At 44.4% G+C, this 20,626-nt stretch overlaps 1 protein-coding gene across 5 annotated transcripts in view; it reads right to left on the reverse strand.

Moving 5' to 3' along the window:
• Window positions 1-20,626, reverse strand: part of CALD1 (caldesmon 1) — a 193,789-nt gene that overhangs the window by 81,811 nt on the left and 91,352 nt on the right. The window lies entirely within an intron of this gene.

Genomic DNA, 20,626 nt, shown 5'->3' on the forward strand with positions numbered 1-20,626 from the left:
AGAGAGGCACCAGCCCTGGCTTCGAAGATGGATGGAGGGGACCAAGAGCCCAGGCAGGTGGCAGCTTCCGGAAGCTGGAAAAGGAAATGGATTCTTCCCGGAGCCTGCAGAACAGAATCCAGTCTGGAGGCACCTTGGCATCAGCCCGGTGAGACTGGGGCATGGCTACAGGGCTGCACAGAGCACATCCGTGTGGTTTGGAAGCTTTAGTGTGATGGGGACGGAAGACGAATCGATTGCTCTGAGATTCATTTCCCCTTGGAAACAAAGAGCCCCTTCCGACTCCCTCCTCTCCACGCTCTCCACTCTGCTGCAGGTCTGAGGTGGCAAGAATCATTTTGGCATATCTAGGATAGGCTCATCAAATGGTATGCAGTAGGAAAAAACCCTGCGGAAGTCTCTCTCTCTCTCTCTCTCTCACACACACACACTCACACACACCCCTAAGCTCTGTGGAGGAGAGAAAGATGCTGGGAATCTGTTGAGACACACATCAGCAGGGAATAGGGAGACTACAAGGCCAAGGTCAGACAGATGTGATGTGGGGAGAAGAAGGCAGGCAACAAGTACATCAGGAGCTCGGGGCAGGGCTGGGGTGGGCAAGGGCTTCCAGGCAGTCCTCCGAGGGTCAGTGGCTGGGGCTGGTGAGGCGAGAGGAGAGAGATCAGGGAGAACACACTGAAAGGTGACCTGTGAACCGCATCCTATTCCCCTGGAGACCCCTGGCTGCCACGCGTGGAGAGCCTGGGCTGCCCGCAGTCCAGCTTCCGCTCCTGGTCTCTGCACACCGAGCCAAGGACCAGCCCCCAGCACTGTGAACAGCTGGGCTGGCCACCCTGCAGCAGGACGGGAGGTATCACAGGTTAAATAACATTTCAGGACTCTGAGGAGGGAAAGTGAAAGTCAGAGCCACTCTCCAGTGACTCATAGCATCCTTCAGTTCTGGACCCTCTCTTGTTTAACTTTTCATCAAAGAGATCTGGACTGGGAAGGCTTGGGGGAGGTCAGTGCAACAGAGAGGAACAGCTCCCACCACAGGGTGGTCCTTTATTAATAAAATATGATTTTTAAAAATAACTTCACTTCACGGAGGCAGGAGACTGGACCAGATGATCTGTTCCAGACGTTAGAGCCGGCAATGGTTGTTTAGGAACAGCTTCTACCTTGGAGCAATTCCCTGGGGAAAGGGAGGTCTGTGGAAGGGCTGTATACACTGAAGACACACACGCATGTACACACATGTGCATACACATGCTATACCCCCATGCATGTGCTTCTACATAGCAGCATACACACAGAGAGGCACACACAGCCACACAGCCATTCGCTTCCTACACAGACTCATCTAAACCCAAGGGGAAGGCAGAAGTTCAAGTAGCTTAAAGCAGAATTTTGAAAAGGCTCTTGGAGGAGAATTTTTTTTTTTTTTATGAAGACATTTAGACTCTACTGTCTTAGAGCTAGTCAACCAACCTTGCCAGGACAGCGGCTCACCAAGAAGTGGGCAAGAATGGAGGGCAAAGGGTTGATGGCAACTCTGCAGGAAGAAGGTCCTTCCTCCCTTCCACTGGCCCGTGAGATTCCGCCCTGCTCGGCCCGTGGCATCTCACCCCGCCCCCACGGCATTGAACATCTCCCCGTAAACCACATGGCCCTGAACTGCCCCCATTGCTGCTTTTTAACAGATCTTCTTCAGGAGACTTCTCACAAAACACTCCCCACCCTGTGTCTTGCTTTAGGAATACGTGGTGGGCTGGATGCGGGCATGGAGGCACAGACACACTGCGAGGCAAAGTCGTGCTTCCCATTCTCCCTAGACTTCCCCCACGTGGCTCCCCGCCTTTCACCAGAGTCCTTGTGGATGGCTGTTACAATCTTTTTTTTTAAATTTTTATTTATTTATTTGAGAGGTAGAGTGACAGGGGGGCAGAGAGAGAGAGACAGAGAGAGAGGTCATCTATCTGCTGGTTCACTCCCTAGATGCCCGCAATGGCTGGAGCTAAGCCAATCTGAAGCCAGGAGCCAGGAGCCAGGAGCCAGGAGCTTCTTCCGGGTCTCCCATGCGGGTGCAGGGACCCAAGCACTTGGGCCATCCTCCACTGCTTTCCCAGGCCACAGTAGAGAACTGGACCGGAAGAGGAGCAGCCAGGACTTGAGGCATCCATATGGGATGCCGGCGCCTCAGGCAGGGGCTTAGCCCCCTGCGCCACAATGCCGGCCTGGCTGATACAATCTTGTCAGCTTTGCCTCACCTGTCCCTAGGCTGTGACGTGGACTCCAGTTGCCACACACTCTTACTGCAATCGTAATAATGGCCACATAGTTTCGTCCCATTATGTTCTTTTTTACCCCCTACACCTCTTAGCACTATTTGAATATTTCCTACAAACAAGTCATTGCACTTGTGCTGTGGGAGATCCAAATATAAAAGAGCAGTCTCAAAGGGAGATAAGACAGAGGTACAGAAATTTTAAAAACATACAAGACAGAAAATGAACATTCCTCTGAAAGCAGTAAAGTCAAAGCATCACTTATTCTTTAAAAAGTGGCCTCTTATGGTTAAAGTGACCGTGTGCAATCACTCTTATGTTCAATGCATTCTGCTATTGGAACTAGACTTCCTGTTTCTGAAACAGAAACACACTTATCTCTGTTAGGGCCACAGGTATTAAGTCATCCTGTAATCTCTCGTCTTTTCTAGGCTAGACGCCAATGCGTATTTTCCATCCTCTTAATATGAGCCCGAAATACAGCTCTTCAAATGGGAAACCAAAATTGGACATAATAAAGGCCTGACCAAGGCCGAATGTGCCTGGATGAAGTCCCAGTGCCGCCTGCCACGTTCCTGTTAATACATCCTAACATCATTGTCACATTGAGAACAGCATCTCTTACAGAGATGGTTCATTCACTTTGGGGCCAAATCTGGTTTTCTCCTCTAGACTTGTATTTCCAGCCTGTAGAGATGTTTTTGGTATTGCCGGTCACTAATATAGTGAACTTCATGCTGTTTCCAGGGGCCCATTTTTCACCTCTTTCAGGATATCCTGTATTATATTTTTCTCACCTAAAGTCCTAGTAACTTAAATAGGAAACCAAGGCATGCAATGTCCGGTCTCACAGAGGGAGAACAGGATCTTACAATAGCTTAGAAGTCCAATAATCTGTTCTGAGACAAAGTAAGAGTTCAAGGTTCCAGCCTGCACTAACAGGATGTCCACTTCTGCCTCCCTTAATGAGACCTTGAACTCCCTGAGGAGGGCCTTGACTATGTCCTGCTCGTCTCTGTGACCCACCCTCTCGCTCCAGTTAGCATAGTGCCTCGCACAGAGTCTGCCTTCTGTGTGTGCCTTACATAAATGCATTCGTGCATGTGGCTTCCTAAAGAGGAAATACTGACCTGGATTAAGTTGAATTTTTTTTCTGTGATTAAATCAAAATGGGAGGAAAAGTGGTGTGCATGGTGGTCCGGTCTCACGTTGTGGCCATCATTGGAACCGAGATACACCTGGGCATGCAGGACTAAGGGCTGAGGCAGTTGATTTGCTGGGAGCTGGGGAGGTTGCTTACTCTCTCATGTCTTATAACTGGCCCTTAGCCCAGCTCCAGGGCAGTGTGCTTGTACCCTGAGGGGCGGGCTGCAGAGGGGTGCTGGAGCTGTCTCCACAAGGTCTTGCTTGGGCCCTTACTTCCACCCGCTCTGGTGTCCAGGTGACAAAGGGAAGCAGGACAGTGCCGAGGGCCATGAACCCTGCTTCTCTCCCTGCTGCTATGGTTTGGGAATTCTGGAAGACTAAAGAGAACACAGGGCAGGGGCCCAAGTACTTGGACCATCTTCTGTGCACCTTCCCAGGTGCCTTAGCAGGGAGCTGGATCAGAAGTGGGGCAGCCAGGACTCGAACCAGCGCTCCAATATGAGATGCTGGTGTTACACACACACACACACACACAGTGGCTCATCCTGCAGCGGCACCTTTGCTTCCTCCCTACCTTGAAGCAGCTGTTCTCCTGAATCCATTTGTGTCTGATCCATATACTTGGGAGCTAATTCTTTCAACGCTTTCTCCCTTTTTCTGCCACTTGCATCTGCTCCCAGCCCAAGGGGACACCCTCAGTGCCACCAGAATATGTACTTGGTTCAAGGAGGAAACAGGATGGGAGAATGGGAGTGATACATCGTTTCCTTCTGTCTTGATGTATCTGTATTTTCCATACTGAATGTATGTTCCCTTACTGGGAGAAGACTGCTCCAAAGGAGGGGATTCTCCCCTTCCCCAGGCCAAACTTTCAGTCCCAGCTTCGCCCTGTCAGCTCTTCCCCTGGAGCATACCCAGACCCTCAGCTTTGCCCCTGCCAGCAGGCTCACACCCACCGGGCGCTGCCCCTAGCATCTGACTGATACTCAGGGTGAGGATTCCTTGCACCTGTCACGCCTTGCCTGATATTTCTTGATGCCGCCCACCTCCTCCTGATGGCCATTCCGTCTCCCTTTGTCTAGAACACCTTCTCTTTTCTTCTCTGAATTCTGGTGATTCTTTACAAACTCCATGAAGTCTTCCTAGGTTTGATTTCTTCTTTTTTAAAGATTTATTTATTTATTTGAAAATCAGAGTTACACAGAGAGAGAAGAGGAGGCAGAGAGAGAGGTCTTCCATCCAATGGCTTACTCCCCAATTGGCCGCAACGGCTAGACCTGAGCCCATCTGAAGCCAGGAGCCAGGAGCTTCTTCTGGGTCTCCCATGTGGGTGCAGGGGCCCAAGGACTTGGGCCATCCTCCACTGCTTTCCCAGGCCATAGCAGAGAGCTGGATCAGAAGTGGAGCAGCCAGGTCTCAAACCAGCGCCCATATGGGATGCCAGCACTTCAGACCAGGGCACTAACCCGCTGGGCCACAGCGCCTGCCCCCCCCCCACCCCAGGTTTGATTTCATTTCTCTGTAATTTATCATCATAGAGGAACAAACCAGAAACATGGAATCCACTCCTGTTTGCGTGTTTCTGAGAAATAACGATGCTGTAACGGCTGAGTCAGCCCCTCTTGCTGACTTGCTGCAAGGCTCCCATCTTCTGTTTCAACTCTTTAGCAACCATTATTTAGTTCTGCTAGCCAAGCCCCTTTTTGGAATCTGGGGTTTTTAACCAATTGGACTATTTTTTTTTCCTGGAGAGAAAAGTTTCTCTTATAAAGATCTAAATTTCTCCTGCCCTTCAGCTTGATACACAATTTTAAAGCAATAATGCATTGCTTGGAAATACTAGAACTCTTAACAACAGTTTCTCGAACAAAGGGTTTCTGATTCAGGTCTACAAAAAGCCTGTTCTATTCTCAGTGAAATTCGTATTAATATCTACTTTATCTACTTCTAGAAAAGAAGTGTGTAAAGGAAGAATATGACTTCTACCAATGGGAGACTGAATCTGGGCCGTAGCAGTATATCTTAGAATGCAGATTTGATGTACATGGGTACAATTCAGCTGTGGTGGGAGTTATGAAATTATCACAGGAACTCTGAGGCTGTACTCCTAGTGCTGAAGGGCCCATCTTCGGAGGAAGTGTGTGAGTTCATAAACCACAGAATGCCCGGTAAGTATCACTCATGTTCAAAATATCGAAATATTCCCTAACAGTAAATTTATTTGCTGGTGTCCACTCTATGCATCTGGATATTATATTTACAGATGGCTTTTATAGCTGGAATCAAATCCAGACTCTTTCCAGTGATACCTTAAAAGGTCTTAAAAAGTTTTTTGGAGAGGGTGTGGGGGGGTCATACTTGGATTAAAGCATATTTGTTCCTATTGCTAAGGAAATGGTCCATTAAGTATTATGGCTAGTTTGAGTGTCACTCTTATTATTTATACTACACAAGTGACACTTTGATAGGTACTATCCTCTTTTATAGGAGCACATGAATCAGCACAATTACGGTATCTATAGATAGAGCTAAACATATGGACATGCACAGGGTCTTATTTATTCATTGTTCTTGTGTATATACTTTTTCTTACCAAATATTTTATAACCATTTTGCTGGCAAGGATATTTCCTAACATTTCTTTTGCGCGGCATACAGCCTAGAACAGTGTTAGCCATATAGCAGATAGTTGGTAAGTGCTTGTCATTTGCTCTCTGGGTTAAAGAGGGACAACAGCAGAGTAGACAGGCTGCACCAAGAAGACCAACTGGCTGCATAGAGTGGGCGTTTTTGGAGTCTTCATCATGGTACAGAATCCAAAAGCTCGGGACCTGCGCAGTGGCGTAGTGGGTAAAGCCTCTGCCTGCAGTGCCGGCATCCCATATGGGTGCCGGTTCAAGTCGTAGCTGCTCCACTTCCGATCCAGTTCCCTGCTATGGCCTGGGACAGCAGAAGATGGCCCAAGTCCTTGGGCCCCTGCACCCATCTGGGAGACCCAGAAGAAGCTCCTGGCTCCTAGCTTTGGATCAGCACAGCTTTGGCCATTGCAGCCAATTGGGGAGTGAACCAGTGGATGGAAGACCTCTCTCTCTCTCTCTGCCTCTCCTTCTCTCTGTGTGTAACTCTGACTTTAAAATAAATAAATAAAATCTTAAAAAAAAAAACAAGAATCCAGAAACTCTATTGTGTTGGAATCTGGATCTAGGGAGTTCCAGAGTGGACAGGTCTCAAGGAGACTGACTGACCCTGAGACGCAAGCCAATAAACTATGACCTCCCTCTTCCATGGAAAGCTCTCAGTTCCCAACCAGGGCACCTCCCATTCCCCAAGTCAGAAAGTGAGAATGCTGGGGGTCACAGAAACCTCTTTCTGAGTGTGGATTCAGGGAGGGGAAATCTCCACGCCGGATATTTCACTCAAGCCACGCGAGACTTTAGAAGATTCCTCTCCTTTACACAGAAGACTCAGGCCACACGACCGATCCAGCCCTGAGAGTCAAGGTCCGCCTCATTTGGATGCTCCTAGAGACCCAGTGCCAAGCCGGGTTTTGGATGTGGCGTGCAGGCAGGCCTGTTCCCCAGGCCCATTCCTCCCGTGGACTTGATAGTATTGGGGATTACAGTTCCACTCTACTGGCTTAAATCTGGGAGACTTCATGCAGTTTGACCCTTAGGTGATGAATTTATTAGATGTGCTCTTTGTAAAACCCTTGAGTATCTTTCTGGTGGCAGCCTGAGACAGGGCATTGGAAACCGACTAGAAGAAGAAAGCTTTTCAGCTTTAGGAAGTTATTTTACTTCGAAGTTATTGAGCAATGAAATCAAACTCTTATTAGGATTTACATAGAAAAAGCAAAGGGATGGAACTAGATTTTTTTTAAGGGAGAACATTTAATTTCAAAAGTCATATTTATTTTTATCATTGAAAAGCCAGGAGCCACCTGGAAAGACTTTTAATAAGACTTTGTGAACACAACACAGAAAAGAAAATAGAAGATAATTTTTTAAAAATAGCAGTCATCTCAAATTTGAAAGCCAATGACTTGAAGTATGAATTCAACTTTCTGAAATATGTTGCAAAGTGGCGAGGGCTGAAGTAATCTGAGATTCTCCTAGGTATTTTAGAATCCAGAGTCTTTCTAGGATAATTTCAAATTATCTTTCCTTCTGACTCTTTCTCAGTGGCTTGAAGAATTAAAGATAAAAGAAAAAAATCAAGAGATCCAGTCCTTCCAGGTCCACATGTTTATAGTGTTCCAATTCACTAACTTTTAAAATTATCACTTTTATATGAACAAATTAATTAAAGGGAATATTTTCATAATGAAGAAATTCAATTTATAAATGTCCTCCCTCCACCTTGGAAATCGAACGTTTTGAGACGCATGAACTATTTATAAAAACAAAGTGGTCTGCTTTACTGAAAAAAAAATATTAAGCTCTCATTTCTTGCTTAAAAAATCTTGGGCTCTACCAGATTGTTTTATTCTTTTTCTTTTTCTTGGCCCATTAGACATACCAATACTGAAAATAACGTATCACTCAGAATCTAAACTTTAGATTCAACTTGTATGTTAAACACCAAGTATTTCAGAAAGAGTGTTGATAAATACTAACTTGAGTTGGCCCTGCCACTTGTCAACTTCTACCCATTTCCCTGAGATTAACTGAAGGATTTTACTCTTCCTAAACACATACTTGGTCTCTCACCAGAGAAAGTTTTGGCTATAGTTTGCTCACTACTGAGCCTCTGAGGGTTTGATGAACTCTGTGATTTGATGATAATCTGAATTTACAACACACATACTAATTACAAATAATTCTAAGGGCTTGAGTACTAGAGCAAGTAGGTCAACCAAAGGAAATTGACTCATATTAATCTCATTTGCCTCCATATTGCAACAAAATATGCATGTGTGATCAAAATTATGGGATGGAAGACTTAGTAAGCAGAAAAATACCTGCAGTGAATTTCTTCACATCTCTAGAGAAGAAGATATGGAGTCAACATTCCAGTGGCTGGAAGCATCAGTCAGGGAGTGATGGAACCCAGGAAAGACAATGATGGTGTCAATGCTCAGAGGACACACAAAGGTAGCTAACACATCGCAAATTTGCAAAGTTCTGCCTTGATACAGACATAAGAATTGAAGTAGCTGTTCTCATTCGACACTGCGTGCTGGTCTTTGGGGAAATGAGAGAAATGTCGTTTCTGGTCTAGAACTGCTTTCACTTAAGTGGAGAAAGCAGACATGGGAACAAATAAATACAGAAAACAGTTGATAATAATATACACGGGAAGGGCTTTGGGGGACCCATGGTGAGACACCCAATGTCTGGGAGGGTTCTTCCCAGAGAATAGCTGTGGAGCAAGTAAGAGTTCCCCCAGAGAAGCTTTGGAGGAGCAGCCGGTGGTGTGGGAGGAGTAGAGTCTACACCTGTGACCGTCTACCAGTTTGGAAGCAAAACCAGACAACTAAGAGACCAAGAGCAGGGTTCCCTGGGTCAGTACAGTGTAATCTCATTCGGACTGGGCTAAGCCACCACCTTCCATCTTTCACGTTTTCCCCATTCTCAAGTAGAGGGAGAGAGATGATAAAACGGCTGTGTTTCTTCGAATCACCAATCAGGTCCTACGCCCTCGCCACAGGTGACAGGCTCTTGGGAGAGTGATAGATAACGTTTCCTAGCATTTGCCCTGTGTCTGATTTTTGAAAGCTTGAAATGCCAGAGGGCCACGCAAGTAGTGCAAGGTGGCCGCGTAAAAAGTGTGAAAAGCCCTTTGAAACAGTCTATGATGGAATGAAACCTGTGACTCCATGTATGGCTACAAAGAAATGAATCTGACTTAAGGAAATCATGTAGGCAAAGACTTGTCATGTGCATCGCCCGTTATGCCTTTGATGGCATTTTTCTATCGCTCGCTTAATTTTCTCAGCTACCCTGGGAAGTGTTAGCATTTCATTTTAGATGAGGAAGACCAGAGCTACTGAACCTTTTACAGTATTTTTTCTTTTAGCCTCCATCTAAAAATTACTTTTAAAAATTAGTTAATTTATTTGAGAGGTGGCAGGGTAAGGGCAGGGCAGGGCTCACATGGGCTGGTTCACTTCTCAAATGCTTGCAATGGTGGGGACTGGGATGGGGGAACTCAATCCAGGAATCCCACAAGGGAGGCAGAGACCTAATTATTTGAGACGATCTTGCTGGCTCCTAGGGTCTGCATTACCAGAAGCTGCCATCAGGAGGAGGCAGGTTTCAGAGTTAGGCACCTGCTATGCGATGCAGGCATCTTCATCAATGGACTAAATGCCTGTCCCCAGCCTCTCCCTGGACCTCTTTTTGAAGATTAGATATCATTAGTTTAGCTCTACCACTGCTTCAACAATGCCACAATGAGACAGAAATTTATATTCGTGCACCCATGATGTGAGGCACTTAGGAACTAAAGGACTGGAGAATTTCTATCCTGTTTCAGCCCTGAGCTTTTACAAAAACGTCATTGTGTTCAGTTCAAAAACCTCTGAGCATCTACAGCAATAATAATTCCTGGGTAACCAGGATACATTATGAGGATGTTGCCTTGGAGGAAATAACATATATTTGGAATGCTTGGAGTTCATGGTTTAGTGCACAGAGTTAAAGGCTCTTAAAAAGGAATAGCAGACAGAGAGGGTAACAAGTCTCACTTCTTTCTACATCATAATTTTGGTCCAAGGCCCCTCAATAGTTGTTCCTTTCTCATCATTTTCATCAAGAAAGCAGAAACAACGAGGGAATATTAGATCCCCAAAATGGGCTCTTGTAAAAAAAAAAAAAAAAAAACAACTCAGGATTTACACAACAGTTTGATTAGAGAAACAGAAGCGTTGTTCAAGGAAGGAGTGGGCAGAGGTATACATCAACCGTAGCTGCCAATAGTGCCTTAGGAAAGATGCAGTATAATTATACCTGATGATGCTTCTTGTCTTTGAATTAGCGTGATAACCCATCATCTCATCCTGCTTGGCTGTTCACTCACTTCCTGCTCAGTTATTTTCCATATGAGTCTCCTGAGCTCCCTAGAATAACTGGCCAACAGTGTGGGAATCAGAAATGGGTTGACTGCTGTTATTCTAAGCAGGCGGAGGGCAGCCACCAGCTCCTGAAATAAAGGACCCTTTCATTCCCGAGTTGCTGGTTCTGCTCTGGGAGTTATCTCGCTTTCCTTTCAAGAGTCCCATGAAGTCTGCAGAGCTCCCGGCGGACAGTGAGAACCAGGCTAGCCTTCGAAAAATAAAAAGCACATATTGCGCAATCTTCGGAAGGCTGTCAGTTGGAGTCCTGAGTGCTACAGGCAAATGGAAGCCAGTGAAGATGTGACACGGGATAGTCCCTGTCACCCACGATGGAAAATATGCACGTCGGAAGAATTTCCTTTTCTAAACAACGTGGGGTTTAAAATACACTCTCTGGAGACTCTCCTGAATGTACAGGCTTATGGCTGCTATTTATAGGGGCTGATGTGTACTTTACCAAGATTTTTATTCCAACAAAGGAGCTGTATGTGGTGTGTGTTATTAAAATGGAAAATAAACCCTCCCAATTGGTACTGATCTCAAGTGCAATGTCAGATCTCACTAATCTCAGGTAACTGAAGGGAGGCTGGTATAAACGTCAAAGCATTTTAAAAGAAATTCTGTCTTGAAAAATATTCCAGTATACCTGGTAACTTCTACCAGGCTACCAAAACATTAGAAGCTTCTTTCTTTTTTTTTTTTTTTAAATGAACACATAAAAATGATTTATGATTAGCAAATTAAGCTTCTAAATATAAGTGAATACTTCTAAAGGTATTTAAGGAGTTTTAAAAAGTGGTACTGGCCAGTGTTTAAAAGCAAAGCCATGGAATATAGCTTACATATTTGAGATGTTCATCAAACCTTTTATTTATAAATAGATCGAAGTTGTGCCTCACTCCAGTCCCAGAACACATGATTCAAGATTCATAAACAGAGGCACCCCAGTCAACGCATATCTGCAATAGATTCTGGAATATTCTGCAGTCCCTTCTGTGTGCTTTTCCATCTGGGCAAATGCGAGTCACAAACACATATCTCTCACATCTGCTGATCAATGATGAAAGCAAAGGGCAAACTAGAGTCAACATAAAGCGTCGCTAGCCTTCGGGACATCTTTATTTTCTTTGGCTGAGAACTCCTTGCTTGTAGGGCTGTGTATTTCTCTCAGGTTCCCGGCTTCCCCGGGCATGAAGGCACGTTTGGTCCTGTGTGTTTAGAAAGGCAAACTTCTTGCCCCCTCAGGGAGGTGGGCTCTCATTAACACCTCGATCTGAGAGCCTAGATAGATTCTTTGCAAAGCCCTGCTTGGCTGGGTCTTTGGAAAAGCTAAACTCAGGTTACCCTGTTTAGAATTCTGTTTGCATAGAAATAAACTACCAGAACGCTGTTAACCTGGGTGAGTGGAGAGGTGAAGGGAGGGGCCTGGGCGGAGTATTGGAAATGTTCTAGGGTCCTGGGCTGCATGAATTTATGGGGTGAGCATTACAATGGTTTAGGACTTCTCTGTGTGTTATATAGTGTTATTTTGTAGGTGCCAACTTTTTTCATAATGAAAATGGAGAAAATCTGTCATTTAAACGATGCAAATTATTTTGTAAAAATCAGGCCTACAACTTTCCTTCTCTATAGTATACGCAGTATTAATATACAGTGTTGCTACTGAGAGATTTCTGGTTGCTGCTTTAATGGCATTGAAACATTAGATTATGCAATATGGAGAAATCATCATTTCACAGGGCAAAAATATTTAAAAGACTGAGCATCTATCTATATAGACGTATAATTGAGATAAAGGCCTTGATACGTTACCAGACTATCCTGTATTTTTGTCTTGATTTCAAACCATTAGTAAAAATGAAAAAAACACAGAGATAGATTTTCTTTTCCGTATGCAGATCACCATACCCATAATCTGACTGCTGAAACAGATCTGAAACAGCAGGAAATAGACACCAAGCTGTCTGATGAGGAGGGGTTCTGCCTCGCATTCAGTGATACCCAGGAGGCCAGCTTTCCTGGGAGCCGACCCAGGGAAGGCTCTTCTGACCGCTCCTTCCTTACCATGGCCTCGCGAGCAGAAAAGCAGCAACAGATCACAGCGATCAAGAGGAACTGTGTTTACCACGGGCTTTATAATCTGTGCGACACCTTGGGAGGAATATGGCTTCAATGGCCACTTTTCAGATAACAACCCTGGGCTCAGTGAGGCTAGGTGGCGTTGCTTGGTAACCGGCTGTGATTTGAACCCAAGTCCCTGTGACTCTGGATCCCACTCGCTGGAAGGCTCGTGTCTGTGTCCCACTCCGATCTTCCCCATCCTCCCGCAAGATCGTAGCTATAAAGGTGAAATACGTATTCCTCTGCAAGGAATCGAGTCACAATCTTGATTTTTCGCAGACAAATCTTTTGATGAGCTTCAATTGCTACAATGAAGCTGGTAAGGATGGAGAAATCCTATACACTAATTTAGCTCCGAAATTAAGCTTTCTTTTCAGAAAGCATGCCAACACAACGTTTGCCAAGTAAAAGACTTCCAAAATTGATAGAAAATAGGATTGTAGTTGAAAAATCACCCCTTTCTGTCCTTCTCAACTCAGATGGCAAAGTTTAATTTCCAAATCCTAACAACAAGCTGTTTTCATTCTACCTATCCAATTATCTCTGCCTTTCATTTTGCTCACTGTAAAGTCATCTGATCCATTCTCCTCCTACTTAGAAAGATTATCCACAAGCGGTTTTTAAATGTAGAAAACGCTCCACCTTGTGGTATACATTCTTTCCCCAAAATCGCACTCTGGAAATATGTCCCGCTTTCCTGATGACTAGCTGTGGCCTTCTTCCCAGATGGCAAAATCAGAATGGCTTCATTTATCCAGGGGCCCACCGATGCAGGCAGCCTCTGTCTCATCCTATCTGAGTGACCAGGAGGGATCAGCTGCCCTAGTTTTAAGTTTCTTGATATGTGGCATAAAGCTTTTGAAATTCACCACATGAGGGATTCTTGGTCCTCCAGGAGACCGGTGGAGGGAGGCCTACAAAGCCACTGAAAATCAGAGCCACGTGGTGTGTGTGCATGCGGACGTCCTTGGAGGAACGACTGCAGCTCCCATCAGCACCTCCGGGGACCGTGCGGTCCAAGGCTGGAAAGTGCAGCACCGCCTTGCAGAGGAGGGTCTGCAAAGTCAGTGAGGGGCTTAAGGAGCGCTGAGGGGTGAGGTGCTGAGCCCCTGGCCTAAGGGTGCAACACAGCATGATTGAGAGAAATCCAGCGAAAAATCTGTCCCGCCAATGTGCAAAACCTGATCTTCTCTATGTCCTTTTTTTTTTTTTTCTTCTATGAAATAGGGAACACATGAGAGATGTTTGGGGGCAAACAAAACAATGACTGTGTCTACACCTGTGAGTAAGCACAAGGACCAGTTCCACGCGCCCCGGGGGTCTTAGTTTGCTGCCACATGACTGCTTTGAATGCTTTCTCCCCGCTCTTGGGGCGATGTTTTCCCATTTAGAGGTGCAGGACCTTCTTTAGCCAACAAAACCAACTGAAATCTGAAAAGTTCTACTTGTTTGATTTGTGACAGTGGAAAAGTTTTCCTACTTGGGGCGGGCAGGCAGGACCAGGCTGTGCTCCCCAGCTGTCTGAACCTGGCTTTGTTGCTTAAACTTTCAGATTCATGATTCCTCGACTGTAAAGTGGAGTTAATGATATCCAGGTCGTTAGGGTTGTGGTGCCGATTGAATGAGATTGTGCATAGAAAGTGCATCGCCTAGAACCTGGTTTGTGGTTGACACTGAACAAATGAGAATTCCTTCCCTTCTTCGTATTAGATGAAAATGTGGACTGATTGATCCCCTTTTGCGCTAGAGTATTATTTTTGTTAAACGGTTTGAACTTTAAAGTGGAGTTGAGTGATAGTACAGATACGATCTTTAAAATAAAGGACATATCATGTTACCTTAGAAAGTGAACCACATGTTTGTAATATGTAATTCTGATACCCTCATATAGCCAATGTATCTGTATAGTAGGTGTAGATGTAGCAAGCCAAAAGATCTAATTCTTTCCTAACCTCAATAAAAGCATCTTAGCCAGTGTCAAATTCAGTAAAGGATGCACAGTGACTGAGCTGACAAAGATAGAAAATTAAAATTCAGCAACATTTTATTTTGTAACAAAGGCTTATCAAAACATTAATCTGATTTTAATAATAATACCTAACACTCACTGAGCACATACTATGTGCCAGTCATTGTATTGATTTCTCTACATGGATCAACTAGCTCCATCCTTATGATGACTCTGTGAGGGGAATATAATTATCTCTGTGTATATAGATAAAGAAATAGAAGCAAGAGATAAGTAAATTGTCATAGAGTAATCCAACTAGCAGCTGTCAGAGTCAGGATTTGAACCCAGATCTGTCAGATTTATCACCCACACTCTTCACTGCCTCATCATCCTACCTTTTTCCAGATGGTCAAGGATTGATAAATTATAGACGTCACATATAAAGAAAAGTTGTCACTACTTTGAGATGTAAGTACATTGGCTCCTAGATATGCTGCATTTTTTTTCCAGCTAAGAAAGAAATTATGGATCAGCATGTGATCCATTTAAGAACCTAGATTTTCAATTTTCTGGTACCAAAAATGTAGGTACAGTCATTGAATGAGAACCACTTTGGGTAGCTCCTCAAGTATTGATGCTCCAGAGGAATTGTGAGGTTTGTCACCTACAAGTGGATAGCAGTAACAGCTGAGTGAGCCCCAGAGGGAGAACATGCATGAATATTTGTATTGGTATCTTTATGCGACTGCACACACAGAACTGAAGACCCCTTTGGTGGGGATTATCCACCTCATCCTGCCCAGGCCCTTATATTCAAGTTGGACTCAAGCTAAACAATGCCAAGCAGATATAAAAATCTTACAGAACTATTTCAAAAACCCTTTCACACCCATTACTTAAAAATATTTTGAATTTAAAAGTAAAAATATTGGATTGCAAATCCTAACCTCTGTGCTTTGTGTTTTTTGTTTTTGTGCTTCCTGGAGTGATCAATTTTCTGAGAACAGAGGGGAAATTTTAAGTAAATGTAGCTACTTTAATGATTTAGACAGTTTCAAAGTTAAATTGCATTTAACTTCCTAATGAAAAATAACGTTTGATTTTAAAATTTAAAAATTGGAATTAAATAAATTTTTACGTAAAACATTCATGCTCTTGACTTTGAATACGTGTTTTTATGTGTGCGTGTGTGTTGTATAATTGTTGATTGTTGTCAGTGGTACGGTGCTAGTAGGGGACTTCATGGACCCAGTGGATTTTTTTAAGTTGCTTGTTTTTCTAGTGTAGTAAAAACATTTACTTTCAAATGTCTCATCACCAGGACACTTCAGAGGCACATAAAAATGTATGAATGATGACAACAGCAAGAGTGTTTTCATTCCTTCTATTTATGGCTGTGAGCCTCTGAATCTGATAACAGCTCTACAATGGAGGCCTTTCTTCCCATCAGCAAGGGGAGCTCCCACTGGGTGTGGAAAGCACACACTGAGAATGCAGTGAGTTCACCTCTTCTCGAGACAGAGAGCCGCTTGCTGTGCACCTCTACCTAAGACGCCCTTACGGATACAAACATCACCTCGGGTTTTGTGGCAGATACACAAAAGCCACAGACCCTTTTTGCCAATTGTAAAAGAGCCCAGCTTGGACTGGTGTCAGCTCTCCTGGCTAAGACAACAGAGGCCTTCCTCAGACCTCGCTACCCCACCCCACCCCACCCCAGAGCTCTCCACTCAGTAGCAAATTCCTGCTCCTCATCTTGCCTGGCACAGCCTCTGGGATGTGCAAAACCAAAGCCTTTTTATTTTAATTATTTTCCTTGTGTGGTGTACAGAATAAAATTAGGTAGTGAGAAATCATGGTGATGTTCATTGAATGGTCATTAGATGATCCGCACTGTGTTAATTCTTTCACACACTGTCTCTTTACATCCCCACAAAACCCAAATGGAATGGGTTGTTTTATTTCTCCTATTTCACAGAGGAGGAAACAGGAGGGTAAGTGGCAGGGTGGGCGCTGACAGCCCAGCTTGTGCCCATGTGGCACAAGCTCACCACTGTGCGTCTCCGCGTTCATTCACGTGGAAAATACATATTCCATCCAACGTACCTACTGCTGGCGCTGTGACTGGTCCCTATGTATCAGATACATAGAAACGGTCTAGTACTGCTTGGCACTTGTTGAGTAGGAAAAGAGCTGGGTTTGACCCCTTTGAAAATGTCTTCCCTTCCCCTGCTAGAAGTATGCACTCCTTGATGATATGAACACACGTGCATATATAATCCAGAGCAGACAGACTGACACCACGGATGCAAAGAGAAACGGAAACAGATGAATCGCTTGCTGATGAAGATGCACGTGACCCAGGGGACCGCGTACGAAGGTGTGCTGAGGAATACAGAGACCAGGGCCGCGTGAGACGGCCGCACAAAGGGAACAAGAATGCATCTATGGTTTTTTATTCCCACAGGATGGGTGTAGACCAAGCAGCAATACTAACCTTTTAATCTATTTGTTTGTTCAAATAGGCAATTGATTAAAACATGCAGCTTAACTTGTATACAAATAAAGTGTTTTGTTTAGAAACAACGTGTTAAGAATTTTCACTTTTTCCCCGTACATTCTATTCTGCTTACTACACAATGTTCTTCTTCCCTTTTGGCCAACATTGTTCTACAGTGACTATCAACATAAGATATGAGTTTTTGCCCATCAGGACACAATCTCTACTGTGGACCACTGGTTCCTATGGTTTGGTGTAGGATCTTGCACTTTATAGATATTCAACTTTTTTTTTTATTTGATAATGAAATGAACTACCTTCATTTTAAGCAATCTAAAAACTGCATCTCAAGAACTCAGAGCTGGGAAGCCCGATGGAGGACAAAGACAAGTGAAGAACATAAATGTTATAGGGGCTCGGGGGCAAGACGAGAAGGGAAGTTTGCAGTCCAAGTTACTGGAAAGCTAGATATTTTGAAACGGACAGGCTTACAACCCTCACAATGAGTTATATGTCCAACAGGGTCTCAGGAAAGACCACGATGTGGTGAGCCAAAGCTCACGTCAGGCATACGAAAGCTGGCCTGACACAGGGCGTGCAGCTGGCTTTTCAAAATGGTCTTTGAAAAGGTCTATTTCTGAGGGGTAAGATGTGAATCTGGTTTACTTTAACTTGTGGTTGTAACATCTGGTGAGACAACAAGTTTTAAATTATTTATCATTGCAAAGTAGAACTGTGCCTGCTAATCAAATTCAATAACAGCTAATTAAAATAACAGGGTATTTTTATTTGGAAAGCCTTTGTGGGTAGGGAAAGTCAATGAACTTTCTCATCTCTGTGGTGTCTCTTCCCCTACACTGTCTGAGGAACGCAATGTAGAAAGGGCACAGTCATCTTTCATAGAGATCAGCCAGTACCAGGGAGAGATACTCCATTTGAGGATATAAAAATGTAGTTTCTTCCCCAGTATTTGGTCTTAAACAGGTGGAGAAGCGTTATGCACACTCTTTTCCGGTTCAGTTATTTTGTTGGTCTTTCCTCAGTGTCCAAAATAGAGCTTGTAGCAGAACAGATGCCTAATAAAAATGTGTTGAGGATAGTGAATGAATCTGCACCTCTAAGCCTTAGCACCGGTCTATTTGCACTAATTTACTCCTCTGTCACTCCAGATTTGGGATGAATTCGTCCCTGCAGTTCCCTAAATCCAAAAGATAATTAGGTCTTCTCTAGTATGGTCCCAATTATACTGCACAGGGCCATGGAATTACTTCTTCCAAAATGGAAACTTGTCTAATTGTTTATTTGGCTTTAAATAAAATAATAATAATCACTGTAGAAAACATTAGGCCACACCAAAAGCATAATATTAAAAATGACCACCAATTCCCCAGAGAAAACACCCACTTGTGTTACAGAGGAGGAAACCAAGGTCTAGAGCCGAAGGAAGAGGGACTCGGCCGGAGCCTCACGTGCCCTTTGTCTTCGCGTCAAAACCATGATTTTAGATGGCCTTTGGTTTCTGGTTCTGGCCATCTGTTTCCCGTACACACCCTGCATTTTCCCATTAAAGTTGGCTGGATCCTAAAGCCTGCCCTTCACTCTTCCCACAAATGTCAGATTTTAAAAAATCCTGAAGGAGGGACATCAACTTACCAAATACCAGAATAACAGAATTAGGAGGTTCAACTAGAAACATGAAAAGGTAAACTTAATGTAGGTATACGAAAGTACTTAAGTATTTTTCTTAGAAAGAAGGGAGGGAGGAAAAGAGAGAAAGGAAGGGAAGGAAACACAGAATACAAGATCCCCAACGGATTAATACACAGAGAAATATAAGATTAGGATCCATTTGTATGCATTTTAAGTTATTCATGGTATCTAACTAAATTCATTGTACATATTCCTTTTAAGACTGACATTAAAAAAAAAGGCAAGTCTTCATATACAAAATAAGAAACTAGAGGGGACAAACCACGTAGATGTGTACTTAATTTTTAGGCAGAGACCTGGATCTGAAAAAACCTGATTTATTCACTCTACTGTGTGACTGACTACAGCAGGTAGTTCTGTCACTCCTCTTGCACTGTGTCCCTAACCCCCTCTTCATTTAGAAAGCAAAGCCAAAGACACCCATTTCACCTGGTGCCCGATGTTCACGTGTTCATTCCCGAGCCCCGCCGGGGCCGACTCTGCTAGGCTTGTCCCTCAATCTTGCCTCATCTGGTTTCTGACCCTGCTACACTTTGGTTTCCCAGTAAGCGGGAAGCATGTAAAGGCAGATCCTGTGTCTGTTTATTTATCACCAATACTTTCTCCACTCCTAGACTGAAGCCAGTTGGTACTAAGCAAATCTGAACTGGGCAAGGGTATTTTGTAGACTGTCAGGAGAGCTTAAGGTCTGGTAACACAGCCTTGGGAAGAGTAAGAACTGTGCTCGACAGCGCCCACCACTGATCACAAGACTCCAATGTCTACTCAGCACTGGGTCCCCAACGCTCCCTGCCTCTCCCCTCTCTCCCTGGTATTTGTGCCTCCTCTGAGGGGTTCCATTCTGGCTTTACATCCTCCTGCTCTTTTTCCACTTGTCCTCTTGTGAACATTACTTTGGTTTTTATACTACCCCACCATACTGAGTGTGCCCAAATTTAATTCCCTAATAATAATTTCCCTTCTTTAGTAAGCAAAACATTTCCCATTTCTAAGTGCTTGGAGCGATCTGCATTTGGTTGTAGTTTCTACCTGAGATTAAACCCTGCTTCCTTGGCCACCCGAGCACGAATCCCTTCCAGCTTCCCGGTGGGGGACAATGGGTACACCTTCCTTCCAACTCCTCAGACCTTTATTCTTTGGAATTGTCTTTGAGTTTTCCCTCCCCTAAGACCTTGCTATCTCTTCCTCTACAAAGACTCTCATCCCTGCTCTGTTTTCATTTCTGTAGTCACCGCCCCGATTCAGGCCTTCATGAACGTATTGGTCAGTGCCAATTCTCCTAGAGCTGATATCCCCAAATTCTAGTGCATGAATATCCACAGTTATCTAGTTATCAACAGATAGCTCTCTCCCACAAACTTTCACCACATGTAACTGCCCTGCCTCGTCTCCCTCTATTCCTTTTATGTCAAACAGAAGCCCCCAAGATGTGCAAGACAAGGCCCCTTCGCCTCCAGCACGCACCAGGTCTCTCCTACCAGGATCCTTGCTCCCTCCCCTGAGCTGTTGCTGTCTTTCCCTCACCTGCAAGGCCTCCCCCCACCTTTGTTCTCCATCCCCATCATTCCCTTCTCTATGGTTTACCTCCTCAAGAAGCTTTTTCTCACATCTCCATCTCAGGATGACGCCTGCCTTTCCTTCTCTGTGCACCACCAATGTTACGCTCTGGCTGTGTTGTTAGGCTGTTTTCTGATTTGCTTAGTGATGCTAGTTAACAATAATAATAATAGCTAGCACTCACAGAAAGCCTAGTGTGTGCCAGGGACCAGGCTAAGCTGTTGACAAAGTTCCCTGCTCCTGGCCACACAGTTCGCCAAGTGGCAGAGCTAGGATCTGCACCCACAGAGCACAGGCGTTGTTCATGGTGCCAC

Source organism: Lepus europaeus, chromosome 1, assembly GCF_033115175.1.
Source record: "Lepus europaeus isolate LE1 chromosome 1, mLepTim1.pri, whole genome shotgun sequence".
Lineage (NCBI taxonomy): Eukaryota > Metazoa > Chordata > Mammalia > Lagomorpha > Leporidae > Lepus > Lepus europaeus.